The sequence below is a fragment of the Engraulis encrasicolus genome, chromosome 11 (genome assembly GCF_034702125.1).
Source record: "Engraulis encrasicolus isolate BLACKSEA-1 chromosome 11, IST_EnEncr_1.0, whole genome shotgun sequence".
Taxonomy (NCBI): domain Eukaryota; kingdom Metazoa; phylum Chordata; class Actinopteri; order Clupeiformes; family Engraulidae; genus Engraulis; species Engraulis encrasicolus.
This window is the reverse complement of record NC_085867.1, coordinates 43,808,131-43,829,766: the sequence shown is the minus strand read 5'-3', so window position 1 is coordinate 43,829,766 and position 21,636 is coordinate 43,808,131. Positions and strand designations below refer to the sequence as shown.

At 41.6% G+C, this 21,636-nt stretch overlaps 1 long non-coding RNA gene across 1 annotated transcript; it reads left to right on the top strand.

The window, feature by feature from the left end:
- Positions 1 to 2,350: 2,350 nt before the first annotated feature.
- On the top strand, positions 2,351 to 5,317 carry LOC134459018 (uncharacterized). Its single transcript, XR_010036737.1, has 6 exons — positions 2,351 to 2,413; positions 3,786 to 3,858; positions 4,105 to 4,233; positions 4,644 to 4,735; positions 5,013 to 5,130; positions 5,232 to 5,317. It is a non-coding gene; the product is annotated as an uncharacterized LOC134459018 (long non-coding RNA).
- Positions 5,318 to 21,636: the final 16,319 nt, after the last annotated feature.

Below are 21,636 nucleotides of genomic sequence, written 5' to 3'. Positions count from 1 at the left end.
GACATGAGCGAGTCGAGCGGCGGAAGTAACTTTGTATTGGGTCGCGCGACAAACGTGCTTCTGGAGACTAGCGGCGATTCGCGCGACAAAAGCGACAGTTTTCAGTTGATCTCCTGGGAATATTATGCAAATGAGCCATGACGCGGTTCGTCAACAAGCTGCCACTGCCAATGACTGTATAGAAGTCAGTGACCACAGCCAATGGAAATGTTGGAATGCTTGCGTTCTGCCTTTAACGGACATGTTCTAGTCGCTTCAATCGCTCGTATCTCTTTTGCTGCACATAAGCAATTCTCTGTCGCTTGAATATCGTCGCGGCCAGTGTATTCGCCCGATCAGACAGGCAGAAGGATCCTTGACCTTTGGCAGTCAACCTGATAATCGCTGGCCTCTGACCCTGTTCATTGGGGGGGGGGTCGCCATCAAGGTCGTCGTTCAAGGTCGCCATGTCGATGTTATTTGGTTGAGTGGTTCATGATATAAAGTTGGCTTCTATTACAACCCGCCATAGTCACATAAAATATATTTATATGTTGGTAAGACTGACATCCTTGAGGATACAGTTCTGCTTGTTTGAATCACTGAGTTTGTCCTTGTTTTGGAAGACTTGCATTTGGTTGTGTGTGTGTGTTTGTATGTACCTTTGTGTGGCACGAGTGTGTGTGTGTGTGCGCGCGCGTACATACGCGCACGTGTGTGTGCCTTTGAGTGGCACGTGTGTGTGTCTGAGTGTGTGACGCGCGTACGTGTGCGTGTGCGCGCGTGTGTGTGTGTGTCTGTCTGTGTGTCTGTGTGCGCGCGCGGCACATGTGTGTGTCTGTGTGTGTGCTTGGGTGTGTGTGCGGCGCGTGTGTGCGGAGCGCGTGTGCGTGCGTGTGTGTATGTGCGTATGCGTGTTTCACCCAGCTTAGCAGCATCCCACAGTTTGTGTGCGTGTGTGTGTGTACACAGCATCAGGCGTACTGTACAATAACAGCTTGCAGCTTTTGCAGCTTGTTAAGATTTGTTTGTCCTTAAGACGACAACACAACAGCAACATTAACCACACAACAACAATAACATCAAAACACTGTCTAAAAATGTCGCAATCAAATTATAAGTGGAATGACTAAGCTCATTCTTATGGACAGAAATGAATATTGTTTCCATTACCATCTTTGGTTTTTGCTAAGCTGGGCTCTCTGATGTATGAAATGCATTATATTGATTATGAGTAGTCATGTCCTTGTGGAGATACATAAACTGGGCCTTAATGTTTAAGGAATCAAGCAGCCTTGGAATCAAAACATTGCAAGCTGGAGTTCCATGCCATCCGTGCTTGTGTAACAGAGGTGTTTCAGCACAGTTTGTCCACCTCGGGACCGCAAACTCGCCACCTCGTCAACGCATCGGTTTGGCAATGGGAGGCACTGTATGAGACCGCTGAGCTAAAGGGCCGGTCCAATAGCCCAAGGCTACCGCACTGTATTGAGGCTTCGGGAGGGAGGTTTACTAATGCCGTGTCCAGACCAAGAGCGAACTACGCTGCCTGGTAGCGTGGGTAGCAGAAGAAGTTTCGCCTTGAATTGGCTGTATTCGCTCCAGACGCAGCATTGACATGTTTGATTCAGCTAATCACATAACGGCTCTGGCTTGACAGCCTGGGACATTCAGAGATATGAATGTTCCGATTGGTTTTCGCCGAACAGCGTCAGAGCGAATTCGCCTGCGATTAGATTTAGTTTAATCGTCAAAATTCGCTCTGGTCGCGCAAGAAGCTTCGCTCCTGGCGAATTCGCTTTGGTAGCGCAGGTCGCGTGCCCTCCATAGAGAAATAATGACTTCCGTCACTTCGTTCGCTCCGTTCGCTCCTGGTCTGTACACGGCATAACGTTCCATGACACACTCTGCTAATTGGCCTCCGTTACACTTGAGCGAAGCACCTAACCGTGCATTGCTCCATGGACTATCCAATACCTTGTAATTCAGTAACTGTATTTGTCGCTTGGGATAAAAGTGTCAGCTAAGTGTAATGTAATGTAATTTCAAGTGTTGCAAAGCACCCACTATTAGGCATCGGCTACAGACCATGGGCAAAACATAGAGAAAGTACCACTAATCACTGCGTTCTATACACAGCAAAAACTGGAATGTTGAAATTTCAGGGTTAAACATGCCAGAGTTGATTTCAACTCTCAAAATGTAATTTTAACACATTCTGATTAAAATGGTGTTCAGTGTTGGAGTTATTTAACAGAGTTATTCAAACCCAAGCAAATCAACTCTGTAGAGATGTGAAGTGCGTCTCAGCCGAGTTATCTTGTCAAAGATATTTGAATTTCGAATTTTACCGGTCGCCATCAGAAGAACGGCTATCAGTATGCTACCAACGTCCAGAAGAGGACACCGGACGGCTTATGAAAGCATTGTTTCGGTAAGTGTGCGCCTTTCATGTACATAAACTTGCCATAAAATGCTTTTCACGGTGTAGGCCTACATGTGCGTCAGCTGTGAGTTCCTGTTTGTGGAAAACAAGGCACATTTCAAGTAATAGGAGGAAAATTAACTAGTCTTTTAAGGGGAGCAAATGAATAAGCACTAACTGCAGCGGTTTGCTGTCCTGTGGTGGATTTGGGAATATAGATGCTTGCTTTAATGAATTTTACAAAGGTAGGCTACATTTCGTTGTGAAGTAGCCTACTTCGTCCAGGTTCTGTCAAACCTGTCAACCAATCCCTTGTGGGATTCATTTGGTTGCTATTTCGCTTAGTAGAACTCATAACGGATGGTTGGCTGCCCATTTGGGCGGATGCTTTTTAGGTAATAGATTGGTAAGTCGATGGACTGCCACTTGTGTCTTCCACAAGTCCGAACTCTGATAAAGACAGAGCGAGAGCTCGCGCATAATATTTCTCTGGTATGTTCGGTGTGGTAAGTCGCATCATGTGCTTGGTCAGCTTGCTTGCAAGAAAATGTTGTCGCGACAATGGTTTATTGTTTGTGTCAACGGACGTTTCTTATCTCGGCTCGTATACAGTGCTATGTGCTTTGCTTGCTTGGCTAGCGTCGTAGCTCGTCTACTAACTGTTTGATTATGCGGATGAAGGCTGCGTGGGAAACGGTTTATTCACCTGTCGTTGTGTTCCAAAATCATAAGGCTTTAATGCGGAGGGTTATAGTTAGCCAATTTCTCTCTTTCACGAGCAGGGATTTGTTGCTTTGTTGACACTACAGGGAAGTTTACTGGTTTAAAGAAAGTTGTGGCTAGAGCATAGGCAACAAGGCAACAGCTACTACAAGCTATGCATGATAGCTGATATCAGCCGCAAATCGTGCGTGTGTAGTAGAACTAGTTCCAGAGACCGTTTAGTTCTAGTGTGACTGTGTGATATTGTACTCTGTAGTATGTGCAGCATTTCCGAAGACTGGTTGGTTTATATTTTTATTCATGTAAATTAAATATGTAAAGTTGTTGTGTGCACTACAGTAGTGAGACAAAAGCCTTTCATACATTTAGTTAAGGTTGCCTGTATGTTTTGAAGGTGTGTCTGGAAAGCCCTGTAACGTTTTGTCTTTAAAAAAAAAAAAAAAAAATCTCTTCTGCTCTGGATAAGATGGATGTCTTTCCTCTGACCTGTTACCAAGACAGCTGGATGTGTAGGAAGCTGGAGAAGTAAACCGATGAAAACCGATTTGGATTGTCTGAGAGATGTAATTGACTGAGTTCAGGACAAATGTGTCAACTATATTGTAGGCCTATTACTTTAACAATAAAATCACAATAACTGTTTATTTTTTGGCTGTAGGACACAAGTAAAAGGAGAAGAATGCTGCTCAGCTGGGTCGGCGAAGCTCTTGGATATCATCTGCATCTATGAAGTAAGTTTTTTATATCAATGCACAACACAACAGCAGGCGTTAATGCACACGCACACACACACACACGCACACACACACAATGAGAGCTGGCCTGATATTGTTCTTTGATTCTGTGAATGTGCATGGAATGCCTAGGCCTACTGTCTGGTGTCACTTCAGACAATTTTGCAACGATTTACTGTATGTTCTGTCTTTTTGTCTGCCAAATTCTCAAACTTGTTGTCTTTCTTTTTGTCTTCCTCTTAGGGCACCGGTAGGCACAGAGTCATTCCGGTAGGCACGGAGTCGTTCCTCGATGGACGTGATGACCTGGCACCAAAACCGCTTAATGTGTATGAAGCTGTCTGCATCGAGGGAAGAACCCAGTACTGAAATGTGAGTGTATGATCCAGTTATTGTAACCATGGGTGCCAGTTGTACTATATATTTCACAGTAAAATCCCAATTACTATTACAATACTCAAATTCCCACTAGTTTCAACATCCAATTATATTGTTCTCACTACCACTGGCTTGTCAGGACCCAACAACGCAGTTCAGGATGAATGTATGTCAACTGTATTGTAGGCCTTAAACACTTAGGGGTTTCTTTTGCCTTAAGACATGTAAAAGTTTTTTTTAATCTTTTACCTGACATGTTTCGATGGTGTAGTTTCCATCTTCATCAGAGGGAAACCCCTAAGTGTTTAAGTTAAACAGTTAGACATAATGTACTTAATACATATGTATTGTAGGCCGATTACTTTAACAATAAAATCACAATAACTGCTTTTTTTTGGCTGTAGGACACAAGTAAAAGGAGAAGAATGCTGCTCAGCTGGGTCGGCGGTCACACTACTTATTCAAGAACCTCTTGGATATCATTGGCATGTATGCAGTAAGTTTTTTTATATCAATGCACAACAGCAGGCGTTAATGCACACACACACACACACACACACACACACACACACACACACACACACACACACACACACACACAATGAGAGCTGGCCTGATATTGTTATTTGATTCTGTGAATGTGTATGGAATGCCTACTGTCTGGTGTCAATTCAGACAATTTTGCAACGGTTTACTGTATGTTCTGTCTATTTGTCTGCCAAACTCTCAAACTTGTTGTCTTTCTTTTTGTCTTCCTCTTTGGGCACCGGTAGGCACAGAGTCATTCCAGTAGGCACGGAGTCGTTCCACGATGGACGTGATGACCTGGCACCAAAACCGCTTAATGTGTATGAAGCTGTCTGCATCGAGGGAAGAACCCAGCACTGAAGTGTGAGTGTATGATCCAGTTATTGTAAACATGGGTGCCAGTTGTACTATATATTTCACAGTAAAATCCCAATTACTATTACTTCATTCTTTTTCTGCTGTAGGACACAAATGAAAGAAGGGGACTTCTGCTCTGCTGGGTCTGCGACACTACTTATCTGAGGAGTCCTCAAACATCAGGATGTAGGAAGTAAGATCTTTTTTATGTCATGCATAACAGCCCATGCGTGCACGTTGGTGTATTAGGCTATTATAATACCCTGATTATAATACACTGAATATCGTTTTTTTATTGTTAGTCGCCTGTTCATCTTCCGCTAAATAATTGTATTTGCTTTAGTAGCCTAGGTCTACTGCATTAAAAAAAATACATCTTGATTAAAAAAATTAAACATCACAAATGTTTACACCGCTCCAGCTTCTACTCAGAATGTGCACGAGTCTCCCACCAAGACCCCGCCCCAGTGCGCGCTTCTAAACACCTCTCCCATCCCATCAGCAAGTGCTACTTTCCCAACCAATTCAAACTTTAAACAGGAGAACTGTCAACAAATTTCACGTTGTATTAATGTAGGCCTACAGCAGGCTATGCAACACTGTGTGATTTATGGCTATAGAAATTTTAAGACGACCAGTCTCGCAGTGATTTTGCATGCAAACATAACTTGAGTCCAGGCGCGGTTTTGGGGCGTGTGATTGATATATTGGTATGCTAAGCAAGAAACTGGGAAACCAAGTCGAACTAGGCTATATGGTCTCCTCCAGATTAGACATTTTTGATAAAAGCGACTTAAATGGTGATTCTTGAGCTCTTCAGACAACCTCTCTGCCACTAGGCTACTCGTCATTTTTCTACCACGCTGCGTGTCATATTGTATCCTTCAGTTCACTCCACCACTTAAAGCAATCCACACATTTGCGTTGTAATACCGCCGTTTAACAACAATCCACAGTAAATGCATCCAACAGAATGACACCTCCGCAATCATCATTCCAAAAATCCGTAAAAAAAGACATTAAGTCCGATGTTCACAGCATAGGCCTAGACTACAAAACAACAGACCGACACGACAGCTACTTGCGTTGGCTTTGATTGACAGCTGGCATGGCATGGCCCTACAAAGCTGTCTTTTCACTCGAAAACAGGTCCACGACACAGACAAAAAACCCCTTCTGAACAATAACATCTGTTACCTTCAGTAACTACAAACAGCGTCACAGCGGATATGAACCCATAGTGACCTTACCTTAAAACGTTGTCTTGAAAGAAGCTAAATCCCAATTTTTAATCCATGCGTTCCACCACCATCGTTCACGTTCCACAGTTTTTGTAATCCACATCACAGTTAGCAAGAAAGGGACTGTCTTAGACATTAACTTTAATAACAAAAGCAACTGGTCTGAGCCACAAATATAATGTAAATATGACGCCTGCTCTTCTCCACTTCCTGAATCTAGCCCTGTCAAAAGCCAATCACCGTGAGAAGCAAAAAGCTTATGGCGCTTCAAATCTGGGACTTCAGTGGCTGTTAGCCAATGAAAAAAATAGATTTACTGCCATTAACTTCAATGCATTTGCTTAATTCTGCAATACCTCACCACACCATCGCAAGCATAGAGATTCTATGTCGCTACCTGGTGTCACTGTTGAGTCAGCTGACACAGTGAGCTGACAGAGCCGTTTATAGAGTGTAATGCCGTTTTTTTGCCACATATGAAAGTGAATGGTCCAGGGAGGCGCTATTTCGCACATTGCAAAATGCAAAGGCAGAAATCAGATATTTTTCTCCATAAAAGTGAGGGGGACGGGTCCACGTGAATGAAAATCTGGGTACGTCATGTCCCCCCCGTCCCCCCCGCTATCTGCGCCCATGCACACACGTACAAAACATGCGCATGCACACTCCACTCTACACCACACACAGATAAACACACACAACCTTAAAGGAAAATCCCTACTAGTTTCAACATCTAATTATATTGTTCTCACTACTACTGGCTTGTCAGGACCCAACAGCCTCTTTTTTTCCAGCCCTGTCCATCATCTCATTCTAATGAGTGCATGATCTGTTAACATGTAAAACAGACATAGCGTGTAGCACCCAAAATGCACATGCAGTCAAGTCAGAAATAACATTTTATATATATTTTTCATAATTTACCTAAACCATATTTATGATGACTGAGATGGAAGAGCCATGTCTTGGCCTAATCATTTACACTTTTCTTTTGTTTTGCTTTTTCAAGACTTGTGGTGAGATGCCAAGAGCCAGCTTCACCGTGCTTTTGGGAGATCATCTACTACGTGAGCCTTGAGTATCTACAAGCCAGCTGCTACAAGGTCCTGTACAAACTGTCAATCTAAATGTTATGACATCCCTGTCACTTCTTTTGGACTGAATACATGCTGTGTTTGAAATGTATTTTTCGGATAACCACCCATCAGGGAATACCTTGTCTGTTAATGGCGGATAGACATGCCACTTTGATGTTTTTTATTGTAATGTTTTCTATGTTTTTCCAATGTTCTTTTTTATTTATGTTCTGTTATATGCTGGTTATGTAAGGAATGTAGTGACTATAGAGCCCAAGCCAAATTTCAACCTGGGGACAAAAAGTTCACTCCACTCTGTTAGCGCAGTTATGGATGCACTGTAAATTTTGTAATTAACCAAAAGTACGGTGAGAAGCCTGTTTGTGCAGATGAACCTGCTGGCGGGCCTGTTTACTCATAGATAAAATAGCAACATATTCTCTGTGCAAAGCACATGGGCTCTTCGCAAAGGGGTTAAAGGGACACTGTGTGAGATTTTTTGTTGTTTATTTCCAGAATTCATGCTACCCATTCAATAATGTTACCTTTTTCATGAATATTTACCACCACTATCAAATTCTAAGTATTCATTATGACTGAAAAAAAATGCATTTTTCATACATGAAAAGGGGGATCTTCTCCATGGTCCGCCATTTTGAATTTCCATAAACAGCCATTTTTAGCTGCAAAAATGGACCGTACTTGGACCATACTTGAAAATATTTGTTTATTACTTAGTAAACGTTCATGTAAATATCAAATTTGGCAATAGGCAACCCAGTTTCAATGAGCAGCATAGTTGCAGTACCTTTTTTGACTATTTCCTGCACAGTGTCCCTTTAAACATTTTAATGTGCTGTTTTACAGTGTGCTATACAAAAGGTAAGGTGAAACTAAATTTTTGAAATTCTATAATTCTACAGTGTCACTGAAATCAAATGGTACATTGGTAAAACTGAACCATTTCCTTTAACCCCTTTCAGCAGAGCCTTTACTGTCACCAATATTGTAATGACTGAGTTTTAACCTGTTACTTAAGGCTCTTGGTAATGTCATAGCAATGTTGCTATGATGTAGTTGAGTCTTTTCAGTCATGAGTGATCAGAGGATACAAAGACGCATGTAAATTCAATTAAGGTTTTATTGCTCCAATGCTATCATGTGTTAATGCTACACTGCTGTGATTTGCATCTTTATAGTATATTATGAAATGTATTGTTAATTACCTTCATTGTTCAGCAATAAAAAAGAGATCTGAAATATTATGCATTTTTGTATTTTGTTTTTTAAATTGATCTTAATTAATGCATTGGTCAACAATTCTAAAAAGTTAAAATAAATTGTGTTTTTGAAGACGCATTTTTCTTGGAATTAATTTTTAAAGTATGTTGTGTCGATTTAACCCAGTTTAGGAAGTTAAAAGGAGCTCTGATTTAGTGTTAATGTAAATCGATATAGTGTTAATTTAACCCAGTTTAAGGAGTTAAAAAGGAACTCTGACATAGTGTTAATGTATATCGATATAGTGTTAATTTAACCTTATGTAGGGAGTTGAAAAGGAACTCTGATATAGTGTTAATGTAACTCAATGCAGTGTTAAGTTAACCCAGTTTAGGGAGTGAAAAATGAACTCTGATAAAGTTTCAATGTAACTCTATATAGTGTTACTTTAACCCAGTTTAGGGAGTTAAAAAGTAACTCTTGGCACAGTGTTAAATATTAACTATATTGAAAATGTTAATTTAACTCTTTAGAGTGTGGAGCCAAATAAACCCGCAAAAAATGTTAAAATTGACTCTGTGGGAGTTGATTCAACCCTCCGGTTTTTGCTGTGTATATGAACATTACTCTCCTCTAAAAAATGGATATGCCGCTTTCTATTATTTTGGAGCTGCTATTTGATTTTTGGGGGAAAATGTCATCGACATAGTGATATTTTTTAGAGGAGAACATAATTGACCTAAAATGTTCACACAATGCAACACCGTTTTTGGGTTGGTTTTCTGGTTAATCTCTCCCGACGGTCAAAGGCGAAGCGTTTCCCATCAACTGTCTACTGGCCACTTAGCTATGTCAGACCAAAAGGTATCAGACCAAAAATTCGAATTCGACCAAAAAAAAAAAAAAAGAACTTCAAAACATTGCAAGACTGATACAGACTGATACAGAAAACAGCCAATAAATTGTTGCTCAGTATCTGACTACTTGTATTGTCTCATCATGACTGATTAAACATTTGCTTTGCTTTCAGTAGAAATGTAATGCATTGCAATGCATTGTAGAATTGAATCGGATCGGATCGCATAGAATCGAATCAAATCGAATCGCTACCTGCCAAATCGTGATCGAATCGGATCGTGAGGGCAGTGCCGATCCACACCACTAATGACAACAGTGTCATAATAGTGTCAAAACGGTGTCATGACACAGTCATGGATGAGTCATAAACATGATGCCAATGTCAGAGACGTTCTATGGTCATTAAAAGTTGACACTGTTTGGGCTGTCTTTACCAAAGCCGAAATCATAACTTGTTTGACATTGATTGACATAATGCTTATGACACATGCATGACTGCATTACGACTGTTATGGCACTGTTGTGTCGTACATGTGACACCAGCATCAAGTAAGTGTTACCCACTTTTTTTATTCCTGAACTGTTTGTTTTTTTGTGGTGAATACATTGTTTCAGTCTGACATTCAGTATTACCGCAGAGATACACCAGCGGCGACGCGATTCAAGCGACAGAGTGTAGCAGCAAGCGATATGAGAGATTGAGGAGACTAGAGTATGTCCGTACAGGCACGAGGCAAAGCATTCAAGCATTCCCATTGGCTGTGGTCACTGACCTCTATACAGTCATTGGCTGTCGCGGCTTGTCGCCGAACCGCGTCATAGAAAGTTTAAAAGATTTCAACTTCAAATTGTCGCGCTCGTCGCGCAAATCGCTCTAGTCTCCAGAATCGCTTTTGTCTCTCGACTCAATACAAAGTCAATTACTTCCGTCGCTCGACTCGCTCAGATCGCCGCTGGTGTATCTCTGCGGTTAGTGGGAGAGACGAACATACCAATGCCTTGCATGACAGCCTTCTCAGCCCTATTGAATTATTACCTCCGCCAGGAGGTTATGTGATCACCTGAGTCTCTGTGTTGTCTGTGTTCGTTCGTTCCCTGCTATTTTTTTCCTGTTTGTTCGTTCGTTCGTTCCCTGCTATTTCACTGCCTGCCACAAGGTGCGCGCGAGCTCCCAAGCACTGGCGTGCCTGCGCTTCACTCCAAGTATGTTCAACTGCAGTGTGCAGGGCGGGGGGCAGGTCTGGATCACATCTCCCTCCTCCCCCCTGAGCACATCTCCCTCCTCCCCCCTGAGCACATCGAATGCCTCCCCCTTGTCATTCAGCGCTTCTACACGGGAAGAAAAATAGCTCCCCAGCTCCAACGCCAAGTGCATTTCATAATGTTGCTCAGCCGCAGGCAGCATCCTGTCAAATGAATTACCACCGCTGCCAAAAATATGGAATTTGTGATTGTGTTGGCCTTTATTTTTTTTATCATTGCTGTTGCGAGATGGACAGTGACCACGCCCGCAGATAGTTTAGGTTGGCAATTCTGTCTAATTAATTACGTTGTCAAAAATATGGAATATGTGGTCGTGTAAGTTAACAATGCTGTTGTGGACTGTGACTTGGGTTCACAATGCTGTCGAATTTATTAGGCTCCCTTGCCAAAATAAGAATGTACGTTCACAATTCTGGTAAAATTCATTCCATCCCCTTAGCTACATTTAAAGTGAACCCCAAGTTGTTTGCGAGATGGACAGGGATCACAATGCCCGACAGGATGCATAATGGCCGAGCACCGGGAATATTCCACACGGATTTGCCTGCGCCATTAAGCAGTAGCCTTGCCTACGGAACGGGCTGCGAATGTCTCATTTGACGCTCCAACATCAACCTAAAAAGTTGCTCATCAGCTGGCAACCTGTAGGCTACACCCTCGTTGAAGTTAAAATGTGTGTGAAGTGGATGTGCACTGTTGCGAGATGGACAGTGGCCACCGCAGATCATTTTGGTTGACAATTAGGTAGCCTACCATCGCCAAAAATATGGAATTTGTGGCTGTGTAAGTTCACAATGCTGGTCAAATGCATTACACCCCCTTCACTGAATTTAAAGTTAACCACAGTTGCGAGATGGACCTCAAAGCGCAACAGCAATGTAGGCCTACGTGAACTGATTAACAACGGTGAATAGTGATTTCCCATGAGGAATACGGAGAGGAAAATGCACTTCAGCCGACAGCGCCAAGACCAACCAGTGACCCATGACAATAATGCATACCATCGTAGGAAAAAAAATAGGCCTAACCCTTCTTTGGTTGTTTAGTGCTGTTGGTCAAAATCATTACATTCCCTTCACTAATTAGGCTGCAGTTCTAGCGCGTGATTACAAGCTTTCAAGTAGGTTGATTTTTACCTTTTGCGCATAAGGCTAGATTAGGTTAATAACCTAAAACATTCGCCATGAGTCTGAGAGGGATGTTTAAATTGACAACGATATTTGCTTTTAATTTGTCATGAGGCTTAAAGCTATCACTCTATAGCCTATTTAGAGAAGTTAACAAGCACCTTAATTACAAACAACCTTCATTACAAAAAGCACAGGCTATTGCATTTTGGTCGACGTTCATCAACATCAAAAAACGTGTATTTTGTATGACGTGCAGGGTCTGTTTCTAGGTTGTTTTGATGTCGTTGGGGGAGGGGGATGTAGAAGGGGATGCGCAGTGGAAACTTTTGGGATTCGGTTACACGAACGGTTAGACTTTCTAATCCTCCTTTCTCTTTATATTATATTGAATGGCAAACTTCCTCAAAACAAAAGTTAAACAAATCACACACTGATATATGTGCACAGTAGTATCAACATCCTTGGCGGAGGTCTGCACACTCTGGGTGCTTTTCTAGTTGGTTGAGTGTTCTGTGGTCCTCAGTCTGGAAATGCTTCTTGCGATTACAAGACACGTGATGATACATTCTTAATGTTTCTTAGTGCCCTACCTTCTAATCTTTATATCACCTACAAAGCCCATTTACCCTCTTACACAACAACACACTAAAAGAAAATGCAATTAAGCTCAAAGATATTGATTTTCTTTTAGGTCAGTAGGCAGGCAGTTAAATTACACCCTCTGCCTGCCTGTGTCTCTGACAAGACATGATAATTAGGGGGCAACTGTGTGTGTCTCAGTTCAAGTGCTAATACTTATTTTATATTTATAGAGAGGATTGTATGTAAACAGAGGCGGAGTTTCTGGCTTCAACAGTTCTCACACACAGGACATGGGTATAATTTTATAATAACTGTACCGGATAAAACTTTATTAACACTTAGTAAATAACTGCACTATGACTTTGTAATATTACCATATTACTTCTCTACAATGACAATTTAGTAATGCACTACGACTTGGTCATTGCCATTCTGGTAACAACAAATGTATAACGACGTGTTTTAACAGGTTAAGAGATTTTATGTGGACATTGTAGTGTATTTATTGTTTACATTGAACGTAAGCCTAAGAACTACCGGTATCAGGAGCGTTGACTGGTAGGTCAGGGGTTCAGGCCCTGAGTGACAGACTACGGAGGATGACAGACCTCGGTTACATTAGTAAAGTACTCCCTACTCATTTACAAACATTTGTTAATGGGTTGTTTATAATTAGTTCACTGTTTGCCAAGTGTTAATACATCTCTATAATGCACCATTTTTATAAAGTGTTCTCAAAACATGCAGACTGAATTCCCTACTTCCTTCGCTTCTCACGAAGGTGATTTCACCCATACTGAGTGATCTACCTGTTCGATGACTCGCATGAAAAATCTCTGTTGTTGTTGTTGTTGTTGTTTTCTGTCTGAAGATGAGAACACCCCCCCACCTCTGGTGAACAAACTCAAACATTATTCTGTGTGAATTTACTGAACAGACAGCCAGCAGTCAGCAGCAATTCACATTCGCATTTTACCAAATCAAAACACCTCCCTTGAAGACCTGGGCAAGACGCCTTGAATTAGTGATGAGTGCACCGGGGCGCACTGTTTTGGTTTTGTCAACAGCACTGTGATTAAGAGCAAACATCAGATACAGCACTTACAAAGACTTTCTATTCTTTGAGTTTATACTAATGTTCCCCTGAAGACTAAGTGACAAAAGTAATACAAAAAGCACCACATTGCACAGATAAAATACAGGTCAGCTGAGATATAAAACATAAATATAACAAATAAATACAGAAGAAAAAACTTTTTCGAGTACCAAGTAGTGGTAGTTCAACAGATGATAAAATGTTCATGAACAGCCTAATCTATTAGCATTTAAAAGAGTGACATTCAAACAGCATATGGCACATCATTAATCAAGTCAGTGCACTAAAACGATGGGAGGCATCTTTCACCATTTAAAACAAATCTCTAAGCTAAGAGTAGATGATGGACTTCTGCACTGAGAAACTTTCAAAGTCTTGACTGATAGGGTTCACACCTGGTCCCTTTCAGCCATTTAAGTGAACTCAGACCTGTGACTCAGCATTTTCTGTGCATATGTGAAGGCTCCAAAGTGTACCCAGACCTCTCGGAAGTGAACCGCACTGAGACCTTTATTGAAGCGGTCTCAATACGGTTCGCTGGGTGACTGGGTGAATCACCTAAGGAGAGCTCTACACGACCAGGCATGATCAAAAAGAGGACTGACATACCATAAAAGCCTAATAGGACCAGAAAGAGCAGCTAGTTCTTTTACAGTCATAATATGAACAAAAACAGAACTGAGTCCTTTTGCTGTCGGTTCACTTTTTAAAAAGGACTGAGTTTGGTTCACTTATAGGTGTGAAAATACCCTAAGATATTCTGACATTGATAGTCACATCCCGCACAAAAAGGATTAGTAAATCATCCAATGAGCATAAGGCTTTATATTATAATATTGTTGAATATAATAGGTATAGGCCTGTTACAGAAAGTATTCGTCATAAATTCAGAAATCTTTTTAGTCATCACAACACATCGTCAACTGTGGACAAAGAAAAAAAAATCCCCAAAATGTCCACAAAAAGTGCCAGCAGTGTCATGGGAGATGTCGATCCTGATACAGCTCAGGTAGCACACTGTCCAATTACATGCAAACGCTTTCCTTTTTTAACCCACACATGGTAATTGCTCGGCGAGGTGCGCCATAATGGAAGAATGGCTGGTATTCTCAGGAGACGGCAGTCAGTGCCGCTGACAGCTTTGGCTGGGCGTGGGACAAAATCATCTTAAAGGTCCCCCCCCCCCCCACACTCACTACATACAATGTAATGGGGACTCACCTCTGGGCTCCAAGTCTCCCTGGGCCTGAGACAACTGACCCGGCAGTTGAGACGGCAGTTATTCAGACCTCAGGCTGAGGCTTTTAGCTTCCAGCAGCAGAGTCTAAAGACCTCCATATTCTCAAGTGGTGAAGAAGATGATGAAGAAGAAAAAAAAGAATTACTCCAATATAATAGCCACTTCATCCTATTCAGGGAAGCCAACACTTGTAGAGGGGGCAAAGGGCTCAGTCGTCCTGGGCCCAGGGAGAGAGGGGGCTAAGAATGGGGTTCTCATTACATTCCTATTAGGGCTGGGAATCGATCCAAATTTCCTGGATCGATTCGATTCCGATCCGGAAGGTTGAGATCCGATTCGATCCACGATCCGATCCGATCCAATTCAATTTGATATCGATCTTTTGTATTGCTGGGTTGTCACTTAAACCCATTTATGCCTAGAATTCTAAGACCGACTATAATAAATAAATATCTCAGCCTTTGATGCCCACACAAACATGAAATACCTTGGTATGTGAGAAATAAGTGGGAAACTGTGGAAGAGAGCTACAGGATGTGGTTGAGAAAATAGCGCCTATAATGATCTACAGAAGATCGATCCACAAAGTTGTGAATCGATATTGCCCTTTTCGAACGCAAATCGATATTGGATCGCGATTCGATCTTTTGAACACAGCCCTAATTCCTATGTATTGGGAAGGGAAGGGGGGCCTTTTGGATGGCTTTGCCCCGGAGCCCGGTAAAAGCTGTCAGTGACCCTGATCCTGTTACATGGCACTGAAACATTTATAGGGAAAACACCAAGTCACTCGAAAACAAACCTTTGCACGCACAAATGCATTGTTTAGTGCGAGTGCGTGCCTTGAGACATGAAAACAAAGAGGAAAGAGGTGTGTAACATGGAATGGATGGATGCTCTGAGCTATTGAGAGTTGTGCAGCTAAACTGGGTACACCTCGAACCCCTCTCTTCCCTTTCATGAACAATGCCACTCCAGAGAGAAAGAGAGAGAGACAGAGGGAGAAAGAGGGAGAGGTTGACAGACAGAGTCACAGAGAGAGACAGAGAGAGAGACAGAGGCAGAGGGAGAGAACCCCTCTCCTTTCTCAAACAATGTCATTCCACACGAGACTGTTTACAGCATCTATTTCAATACACAGAGAGAGGGAGTGAGACAGAGAAAGAGAGAGAGAGAGAGAGAGAGAGAGAGAGGGAGGGAGGGAGAGAGACAAACAGAAGAGACAATACAAAGAAAGAAGAGGACGACAGGCTGGGAGAGATTGAGAAGAGAGACCGAGAGAGAGAAAGAGAGAGAGAGAAACACAGAAGGTAGGCTTTTACATGAAGCTGTCCGATGAAGGCTTTGAGATTCTGAGCAAACAGCTCTTGTCTGAGTGCAGATGCTGTATTATCCACGCTTGGGGCAACAAAGAGCGGCCAAGCTGCATCTAACAAATCCCACACGGAAGCATGTACGCATGCACACACACAAAGACACACACAGAAATTATTCTATGCCGATTTCCTTATATGTCTACCTTATATTCCCACAAATCAAGAGACTTCTATGTTTCCTGTGTGTGAGTTAGGCTACATACAGTAGCTTTCTAATGTATAAGGTCATGACAGAACTATGTATGCACTCTATAGGTCAGACTCAGTATCATAACATCGCATTCTCTCCTGCTTTTGGCCTTGTGGTGTGAGACAGGACTTCATTGACAAAGATTCTCTATTCTAATTTAAACCGTCTCTGGTTTTATTAAATATCTCGCAAAATCACAATTCAATTATACATTTTCCCATGTGCAATAGGGATGTTGAAGGGAGAAAAGCTGCCCAAAAGTTGCTGTGCCCATGCAGGCTGACAGCGGGGAAACTTTATTGTTTTCTCCACGGGGGCAGGACACAAAGCACGAGGCCACAAGCAAAAGGAGAGGAGGAGAGGTTAGATAATGGGTTGGACCCTATGCCTCTATGCACCCTTAGGGCAGCAGGGGGGGTTGGGGGTCATCATACTCAATCCCGTCCATTTTAAAAGTCGATCCAAGGCAATGGCAGAAAATTACACATCAGTGCATAAAATTCTGTACGCAATCAATACATAGATCACAGAAGGCATTTAATATTGATCAGCCCCCATTACCATCCTCACATCACTTTCACACACATGCACATGCACACTCTCACTCACACAACAAAATTGCTGCCATTCAACCTTGGGCTGACATTGGGATCCAAATATATTGCTGCAAGCACATACTTTTTTAATGCCTCTCTTCTTCTAAAACTGTCTGAGACTAGGTGTCATTTAAATGCCTCACGACTCAAAACACTGCAGGTCCCTCTCTCCCCCAGTCGCAGACTTCTTAAACAACAACGTGATTGGATAAGATGGATTTATTGAAAATTGAAATGTTCCGTCTGCCCTCATAGATTGCTTCCCGGAATTAGTGTGAGGGTGACCTGACTATATAGATGTTATTCTTGTTTTTTTATGATGTTGACTCTTGCTTGCTTATTCAATGTGCACAGTAAAACACCGTTGTTATTTTAACGTTAATAAGTCGAAATGAAGTCTTTTACAGATGACATTTGGTCCCACTCAAAAGTAGTGTTAAGTTTAACTTACTCTTTCTGATTGAACACTGATGGCTGCAGCAGGGTGGGTTGGTAATCAGTCCCACTCAAAAATAGTGTTCATTTTGCTCTTTCTGTATCATTTTACAAAATTAATTCTTAATAATTTTAATAATTAATTCTAATTAACACTGTGAAATGTGGAAAAAAATATTTAACTCTGGTGGCACCTGGAGCAGGGTGCGCTGGTAATCGCATTATTATGTTGGCCATTTGCTAAATTTTACACAGATATTTAACTCTACTGTTAGAGTCATTTGATTCTTCAGTGTTGCAAATACTGTGTCTGGAGCAGTGTTAATTTTGTCATCAATTTTTTTATTTAGTCTTAGTCTTAGTCTTGTGTCAAAGTCCATTCTTAGTCTTCGTCGCTTTTAGTCTTTCAAAAATCATTTTTGTTTAGTTATTATTTAGTCGACTAAAAGTCTTCAACATTTTTGTCTAGTTTTAGTCTAAACATTTTAGTCTTTAGTTTAAGTCACAATACAATAAAACACAAGGCCTTTAGTAATGCACTGAGACTTATTGCCATTCTGGTAAAGCAGTCAATAGTACATACAAATGTGAATATGTTGCTGGTGCTACGTATTCGTAAAGGGATTTTTGTTACGTTAGAGAAGCTTCTCCCCCAACATTTGTTAGGGTCAGCCTGCTAAAAGTAGAATCGGTGGATGGATTCAGCTTTAATTAATCATTTTTTAAATCCCATAGTGTCCCTTTAAAGGTTAATTACCAATTAACAATTAATTTATAGGTTTTAGTTGTGGTTTTACCAATTTATGTCTGAGCCCCCCAAAAAAGTCTACGTCTTAGTCACTTTTAGTCTTTCACAAATCATTTATTAACATATATCTATGTTTAGTCATTATTTAGTCGACTGAAAGTCCTCAACATTTTAGTCTCGTTTCAGTCTTTCACAGATCATTTTTGTTAGTCAGAATTTAGTTGATTAAACTCTCAAAAGGTTAGTCGACTAATATATTTAGTCTTAGTCTAGTCGACAAAATTAACACTGGTCTGGAGTTATACAAGTTAACTCTGGAATTTTAACACCCATTTTTTTAAACCAAAATGGGAAGGTGTTATTTCACTTAAGGTTTTATTGTTCTGGTGCCCGTACCATATCCCTAGTGGTGTCAGGTTTGCAACCTAATTACAGTCGATTGCAGTTATTTATGTACGTACGTGCAAGACTGCATATGATGCCGAGAAATGTGACCGGGAGTGATACCTTATTACGAAGAATGCAATATACAATGCAATATACAGTATATGTGGCACTTTCATTGCAAGTTATTTCACTCCAGCTTTTTCATCTCTCCAGAAGGCAGATATAAAAATATACTATACAGAAAATACAACACACAAAGCTGGATGAATGACATGAAAAGGCAGGGGAGGCAAACATTATTGATGGGACCCTGTTGAGAGTCCAGGGTATTCTGTGGCATTGTGGTCTGTGTATTACATTGTTCAGTAGCCTACTTTTAGCACCAAGTGGGAAAGGGGAAGATTTATGGCATTGTTTTAGAGGAGGGCACAATATCAAACGAGAGAAAACAGCCTGCAACAAACCAGCAGAGATCAAACAAATGAAAGACAGCTTGTCATTTGTCTTTCTCATTTGTCTTTCTATTTAATAGTTATTTTTTTATTGATTTGCTTATTTGGATCCTATCATGTCAAAGAGGACATGTGAGCATGTGATTACGACAGGGCTTCTATGACAACAAAGGTTAGACCACAAATGTGGGACAAGGATTGCCTGGTTAACACCAGACCTAATCACAAGTGAGATTAGGTCTGGGGAGTTGCCTATTTTAAATTCCGTAGGGGAGAGAATACTTGGCTATTATGACACACTGCCCTGCTCTCTGATTGGGCAGAGAAACTGTTAAGATCGGAATGCTTGGCCATTATGACACAGTGCCCATGATCTTGGACGTTATGAGTCATCCTCGCCAGACTGTCTTTCAGATCGAAACGATTGTGTAGAACTTAAGGCAGTATGGGAGTTCCCAGGCTAGGACAAGGACAATTGAAGCCAAAAATGATTTGGTTGACTCTGGTGACTTGTTTCATTAGGTTAATGGTCAGTATACAATAAATACATTAATTAATACATTATTTAATAAAAAATAAGTTTTTTTCTAACGTGGTGGCCTTTACACCTTATTTGCCATAGAGCACTGTGGGCAACACCATGGCCGTAACTACCATTGAGGACACAGAGGTCATGACCTCTGTATTTTTTTTTCACAAATGTAAACTTTATCTATGATGACAATCAATTTATGATGATCAACAACGATAAATTCTGTATGTGCCACCCCCATTTATCCTCAAGGCAGTGGTTAATGGAAACAAACTGAAGAGTTTGACTGAAGAGTTTGAAGCATTCTAAATGTACAGTATGCAGTACAGTACACAGTACTTGTCTCGTTACGGCCCTGGGCAACACTTAACATTATGCATCACTAATAATGAGGTAATTCTGTAGTAATTCCTATTTGCATGTGATTGTATGCTAATAGTTATTATAATCACGCATTGCTAGTAATTCTCATGTGGTTTCCAGTGCAATTACTGGCCTGAGGTGCTGACAGCTTTGGCTGAGCCTGTGGTCAAAGTCACCCCCCCCACACACACACACACACACCAATACATGCAAACTACTGGAACCCTGGGCTTACCAGCACCCGCCCCCCCTGCCCCACACCCCGTCAGCATTGCAGCATCTTCAGCTGACCTTGCCCTGACGGCGCACGGTGCAGATGGCTGTGGCAGACGGACTAGTCTCCTTGGTGTCCCCGAATCAACATTCCTTCCACCCACCCACACACACAGGATTCAGTGCTGTGTACGGTAATAGGGAACAACATTCTGAAATGTGAAATAAAAATAGCTCTTTTTGGTTAATTGAACAGATCAGCTGGCATCTGCAAGGCTTGATTCCTACTCTTCACGGCTTCAGTGGCTGCTGTTTAGTATGTTACAAGCTCATGTGAGAGTCTCACTGCCGCCTTCAGCTCTGACACGTCTGCTGCTGTGCTTCTTATAATGGCCTCTGTGTGTGTCCGCTTACTCATTTATTTGTTTCTTTTGAATTTATTTCCGTTTGCTTATTTAGGGTGGATACAGTGTTCAACCATACTACTTCATAGTAAGCATTGTATGTCTGCTCAGCCCCCTCTACGGCACTCATTAGCTGAGATGACCTTAGATGCCCGTAATGGGGGTGCACAAAAGAGGGTGTAAGTGACGTGTAGTGCTACTAGGCTATAGAAGCTATATATTATATCAGGGCATTATTGTCACATGCTTTTGATCGTAAAGCATTTGTTAATTATCATGTTATCAACATGGACCACAGTACATTATGACAGAAAAGCGTTAAAAAAATAACTTTCAAAAGGGGCATTTTTTTGTCCAGTAGGGCAGAGGGGCAAGTGTTTTAGCACCACCTCGTCCCTATGGTGGGTGATTGTGGTGTCCCAGCTTTAGTATTTTCGATTAAGTGTTAGTGTCACCACAAGGCTGGTGGGTTATTGTGGTTGTGCCCTTTTTGAAAGTAGTTGTGAATCCCTTTCTGTCTCTGTCTCTCTGTGTGTATGTGTGTGTGTGTATGTGTGTGTGTGAGTGTGTGTGTGTGTGTGTGTGTCTGTGTGTGTCTGTGTGTGTGTGTGTGTGTGTGTGTGTGTGTGTGTGTGTGTGTGTGTGTGTGTGTGTGTGTGTGTGTGTGTGTGTGTGTGTGTGTGTGTGTGTGTGTGTGTGTGTGTGTGTGTGTGTGTGCGTGCACGCATGTGTGTGGGGGGTGTGTGGGTTTATCTATGTACGATATATTTGATTTTGCGTGAAAAGCTAGATATATTAATGAAACTATATTTATATTGTTCCTGGCCAGACTAGAAGTAACGGCGAAGCTGTTGTGTGACTAGGAGGGCGTAGCCTGGCGACCACCTTGCCACATGTGAACATGTGTCACAGTTTAGAGACACAGAGGTTTGACCCTTAAAACAGAACACCCACAATATAATAGGGTCAACAAGAGGACAAGACCAGTATCTCCTCATCCTTCAGTCAGTGTTGTACTGTGTGCCTTTAAAATCCTCTCTACATTTACAGCACAAATAGGCATCATACGGTGAATCGGCATAATGTCTTTCAATTAAATAAATGACAGG